Raw genomic sequence first — 6,000 nt, 5'->3', positions numbered from 1 at the left:
GACAATAGCCAAATCATGGAAAGAGCCCAAAAGCCCATCAACTGATGAATGGATAAGGAAGAGGGAGTGTATATATATATATATATATATATGTACACACACACACACACACACACACACACACACAATGGAATACTACTCAGTGATGAAAAAGAATGAAATCTTGACATTTGCAGCAATGTGGATGGAACTGGAGGGTATTAGGCCAAGCGAAATAAGTCAGTCAGAGAAAGATATCAGATGATTTCACTCGTATGTGCAATTTGAGAAACTTAACAGATGACCATAGGGGAAGGGAAGGAAAAATAAGACCAAAACAGAGAGGGAGGCAAACCATAAGAGACTCTTAAATACAGAGAACAAACTGAGGGTTGATGGGGGTGGAGGGTTGGGGGGGGGCGGAAATGGGTGATGGGCATTGAGGAGGGCACTTGTTGGGATGAGCACTGGGTGTTGGATGTAAGTGATGAATCATGGGAACCTACTCCTGAAGCCAAGATTTCACTGTTAGCTAATTTGAGAATAAATTTTAAAAATAAATAAATAAAGGAAAAAAAAAAAGAAAGAAGGCCGGTGTTTTAGTCTCTCTGTGTTATCAGGCACTCCTTACAAAATGGGTCATCTCTGGGAGAAGTGTTTTAGGCTCCCTCAGGAACAGGTTCCTATCACGGGGCCATACTGGCAACAGAAAAAAAAGAGAAGAACATGGGGATCCCTCACCCTCTTTGAATGACAAGAGCCAGAGAGCAATGTTTTCCCTCAGAGTTTTAAGTGCTTGTGGGATTGGCTGGTGACACCCCATGAGTGTAGACTCATGACCGGGGCTTGCCTCAGGACAGGGACAGTCAAAAGGGAAAAAAAAGGGGGGGGGCCCTCCTGCCACGTTCTCTGTCCTACCCCATTCTTGCTTCTCTGGTCAGAAAGACAGGGTTTTTCTTAGAGCTTATTCTGTTTCCGCCCTCTTCACCGTTCCAGAATTTGAGCTATACTCGAGCTTAATGTGGGACTGTGGAGAAAACAGAAAAAAGCCAACAACGAACGTTGGAGATTAAAATAACTTTGATTTCCCTGCCCAATCCACTTTCTCTGATTTAGCCTTCACAGTCCTCAGATATGTGTTCTGTCCAGGCATTTTAGTTGTAATCAGTGGGAGAGGTAGGGTGGAGTGGGCTTACACTAGCTTCACTGAATCCAGAAGACCTACAGTCGGGTTCTGTACACCTGTCTTGCTAAGCACTTATTAATTCTAACAAGTTGTTTGCCAATGCTTAAAACTTCTAAATGCAAAATAATTTCATCCGTGAATAATGGCAGTTTACTTCCTCTGATCTTTATATCATTTTCTTGCCTTGCTCTTGGGGTTGGCAAACTTTTTCTGTAAAGGCCAGATAGTACTCATTTTAGACTTTGCATGTGGTTTCTGTTGCAACTACTCAGCCCTTCAATTGTAGTTGAAAGCAGCTATAGACAATATATAAACGAATGGGCATGGCTGGATTCCAATAAAATTTTCCGTACACAAACAGGTGGGGCGAAGCGCTTCCAGAATGACCGAGTAAGGACTTCCAAAAACATACTTCTTTGTAAAAGCAATGAGCATGTTGGCAAAAATGATCGGAATCAATTTTTTAATGATTTTTGGAAATTAACCAAAGGCTTGCCACAATGTGGGGAGTGTTTATTTTTTTAAAAATATGGCTGAGTCATAGTGAGCACAGCAAGTTTTGTGAATTCTTTTTTAAATAAGGTCAGCTCATTCTTATTTTTAAAAAATGTTTAATGTTTGTTTCTTTTTGAGAGAGAGAGAGAGAGAGAGAGACAGAACGCAAGCAGGGCAGGGGCAGACAGAGGGAGATAGAATCTGAAGCAGGCTCCAGGCTCTGAGCTGTCAGCTCAGAGCCCCACGCGGGGCTTGAACTCATGAACCATGAGATCATGACCTGAGCTGAAGTTGGAGGCTTAACCGACTGAGCCACCCAGGCGCCCCAAGCTTTGAGAAGTTGTAACTTGTCCTGTTTCCATGTCCTTCTCCCCAGCTCCACTGTAAGCTTGAAAAATGACAGCTTCACAACAGTGGTGGCCAGGACAATTAACAGCCCTACACCACTAGAAGATAATGAACAGGTTTGGAGCCTCCAAAAAAGCCCATACTCAGGGAGTTGTCACCATTTGACCTGTCTGGCAACTCCCTGAAAAACTCCATTCTTGGGATTGTCTTTATTTGACCTGCCTTAGAGATTGGTCTGCGTGAACAGGAATAGCTCCAGAGCATTTGTCAAAAACAATCAGCTGCAACTGTTTCACACTGTAGCCACCTGAAGTGGCGATATCGTTGGGGTTAAAGAGAAGTCAAATAAAACCTAGAGAATGAGATGCGCATAGGGGGCTTTGAAAGGCTCCAATATGTCTCTGGGACTCTAGAAGGCCATGTACATGTGCATGGCTGTGCACACACCTGAGAAAGATCTGTGAAAACTTGAATGTCTCACCTCTGGCTGACCTTGAGGCTCTGCACAGGCAGGAAGTGAAGGTTAGGACACAGTTGTCAATTTCTCACCAGAGCATTGAAACCTTGCCCCAACACCACACAGGGCCCCTCAACAAGGGCTGAGAGACTTACTGGCTTAAGGGATTTAAGGGACTCTTTAGCCAATCAGTAGCTGACCACTAAGCTAGCTGAGTAGAAATTTCAGGGGCTAAACACAGCAGAGCACAGAGACTTTACAGAATTAGTCCGGGAAAATTACTAACAAAACCAACAGCAGCAGCAAGAACAAATCACAGTAACAACAAACCCTTGGGGAGTGGAGAACCAATTCCAACTTTGTGACATTATATTATTTTAATACGCAACTTTCAACAAAAGTTTATGACCCACGCAAAGAAACAAGAAAGTGTGGCCTAATGACACAAACCTGTCCCCAACGGAGCCCAAACACTGGACTTCCTAGGCAAAGACTTCAAATGCACCACTAAAGGGGCACCTGGGTGGCTCCGTTGGTTGAGCGTCCGACTTCAGGTCTGGTCACGATCTCACGGTTCGTGGTTTTGAGCCCCACGTCAGGTTCTCTGCAGACAGCTCAGAGCCTGGAATCTGCTTCAGATCTGTGTGTCCTTCTCTGCCCTCCCCTGCTCACACTCTTTCTCTCTCTCAAAAATAAATAAATATTAAAAAAAATTTTAAATACACTATTGGGGCGTCTGGGTGGCTCAGTCGGTTGAGCATCCGACTTCAGCTCAGGTCAAGATCTTGCGATCTCGCGGTCCGTGAGTTCGAGCCCCGCGTCGGGCTCTGGGCTGATGGCTCAGAGCCTGGAGCCTGCTTCCGATTCTGTGTCTCCCTCTCTCTCTGCCCCTCCCCCGTTCATGCTCTGTCTCTCTCTCTGTCTCAAAAATAAATAAACGTTAAAAAAATTTTTTTTTAATTTTAAATACACTATTATAAATATGTGCAAAAAACCTGAAGGGAACTATGTCTAAAGAATTAAAGGAACACTAGTAACCAAACAGACATCGATAGAACACACAACAATATCCTGGGCACATTGCTGGTGAGGCTTGACCCATCAGACCGGCAGGGACAGTCATGGTAGCCACAGGAAGCTGTATTCTGTGCAAGGCGGTCTCTGAGCAGTTTCCTCACCAGAAGCTTCCTGATTCGAGCTGTGTTTGTGGCTGTCTTGCTGCCTGGTTATTTTCTCAGTCCAGCCCCCACTCCCACGTACCTGCTGATTCTGAGCGATTCCAGATTCTCCCAATGATTTCCTTCCTTCTCTGCCTTACCTAGCCAGATGGAGTGGGTTCCGAACGCCAGCGGTTAAGAATTCCAACTGATACACTCTTTTCTTTCTTTTTTTTTCAAACAAGATTTTATTTTAAAGTAACCTCTACACCCAACGTGGGGCTCAGACTCCTGACCCCAAGGTCAAGAATTGCACACTCTACTGATTGAGCCAGCGAGGTGCTGCATGATATGCTACGTTCCACTGAGTCTTATATCTTAGACATATTTTCATGCCATTAAATATGTTTCAAAATATTAGTTTAATAGCTGCCCAATATTTCATATTTATGTACTGTAATTTATTTAGCCATGCCCTAGAGTTTAAGTGAATTACAAATTTATGTTAATCACTTACAATAAATATTGTATGTTCACATTTTAGCTTCAATCTTGACCCTTTTAAAATGTGTTAGAAGTGGGGGTACCAAGTTAACGGTAAGAACATTTTTAAAACTTGGCGGCATAAAGCCGGTTTTTCCCTAGAAATTTTACACCAATGTCTATTCTCACATTTGTACCCTCATGATTTAAAATGCTCCATTTCACTCTACTCAAGAAGATTGGGTGTTAAGATTTAAAACAATTTTTGATAACCTGATAGGGGAAAATCTCATCAGTGTTTTTAATGGTCATTTCTTTGATTACTCGTGAAGCTTAATATTTTAAAATATGTCTTCTGTTACATGTTTTTATTTTCTGTTGTACATTTCATGTTGACTGTTTTTCTATGGGAATGTTCATTTTATTGATTTGTAATTGCTTTTTATATATTAGACGCGTTAACCCTTTGTCACATCTGTTGCAACTGTTATCCTTATTTATAGTTCCCCAACAATTTTAATTAAACGGCTTTTTAAAAACATTAAGATACTTAAGTTTTCACGCGTTAAATTTTATCTTATTCTTTGTTATTTTTTCCCCCACTGCTTTTATGTTTAGAAGGTCTTTCCTCACCCAGAGATCAAATATTGGTCTGTAATTTCTTCTAGTTTTTAATGATTTCCTCTTTTGCATTTAATTCTTTGGATCCTCTGGAATTCATCTTGGAGTATGGTGTGAAGGAAGGAGCTAATTTTATTTCTTTCTGAATAGCTAAGCAAATGTCCCGGCATCATTTATTGAATAATCTGTTCTTTCCCCACAGATTTGCAATGCCACCTCAGTAAGCTGAGATGCGGTGATCACCATGGCAACGGGGCTGCGTTAAAAGCATTTGTTCTCACAAAGTGGAGGGCTGGTGCCCAGCAGGGCTCAGTCTGGCCTCCCTGCACGTCTTCCCTAATTAAGATGCACCTTTTGGTTTTGACTCTTTCAAAAAATTCTCCCTTTATGAATGCCCGTATAGAAGGAAAATTAAGGCCAAGGCCCTCCGTGCCCCATCTGTTAAGAGCAGGGCCTGCCAGGATGGTTGTGGCATAGGAGGAGATAGGCAGTGAGGTGAGAAAGTGGACAGTGATTTGGTCCCGTTATGTCCTGAGAGCCTGGAGGGACATCATCAAGGTCCTCGAATAGCTGGAGGGTGGGGATGGGATGGTCATGTTCGAGAACGCGGCTCTAGTGTAACACAAAGCAGGGGCCATACCGTTGGCAGAGCGGGAGTTTCTTCCACTGACTCTGTGCTCTGTGGGGCTTCCAGCTTTAGGTCCCCAGGGTCCATCTTTATCAGACATCCGTGTCCCGCCTGGGGGGATGAGACCACAGCTTGGGCTCCTTTGTCAAGAAGGAGGAGGAGTCCTATCTTTGGGGAGGCCCCCGGGAGCCTGTGCACTGGGAGGGGGGTGAGGGAGGGGCAAAAGAGGGGCCTGACAACCACCCCTTGAGCTCTGGATGACCGCAAAGCCACCAGGTGCACGGGGAGACAAGTCGCCACAGCAGACTACGGTAGGAAGACGCGGAAGTCACGAGCATGGACAGAACAAGGGGTCTCAGGGAGAGGAGAGCCGGGCACACGACAGAGCGTGGGAGTCAGCAACCTCTTCCTGCCGGAGATCCCAGCTCAGATCCGATAGGCTCCCCGGTGCCTGCCCCGACCCTGGCCCCCGTGCTTCGTGTCCCCTGAGATCCCTGCAGCCTTGCAATCAGCCCCTCATATTGAGGCACTTGGGCTGGGTTTCTGTTGCTTACAGAGCCGCCTGTGTTCCGGTCAGCACGACGCACCCCGGCCTCCTACTCGGCCCGTCTGCTGGCCCTGGGTCTCCAGCCTTAAGCACCCACCA

The sequence above is a fragment of the Herpailurus yagouaroundi genome, unplaced genomic scaffold (genome assembly GCF_014898765.1).
Source record: "Herpailurus yagouaroundi ecotype Mexico unplaced genomic scaffold, PumYag 216, whole genome shotgun sequence".
In the NCBI taxonomy this organism is placed as follows: Eukaryota; Metazoa; Chordata; class Mammalia; order Carnivora; family Felidae; genus Herpailurus; species Herpailurus yagouaroundi.
The sequence above is the reverse complement of the archived record's forward strand: the minus strand, read 5'-3'. Positions refer to the sequence as shown.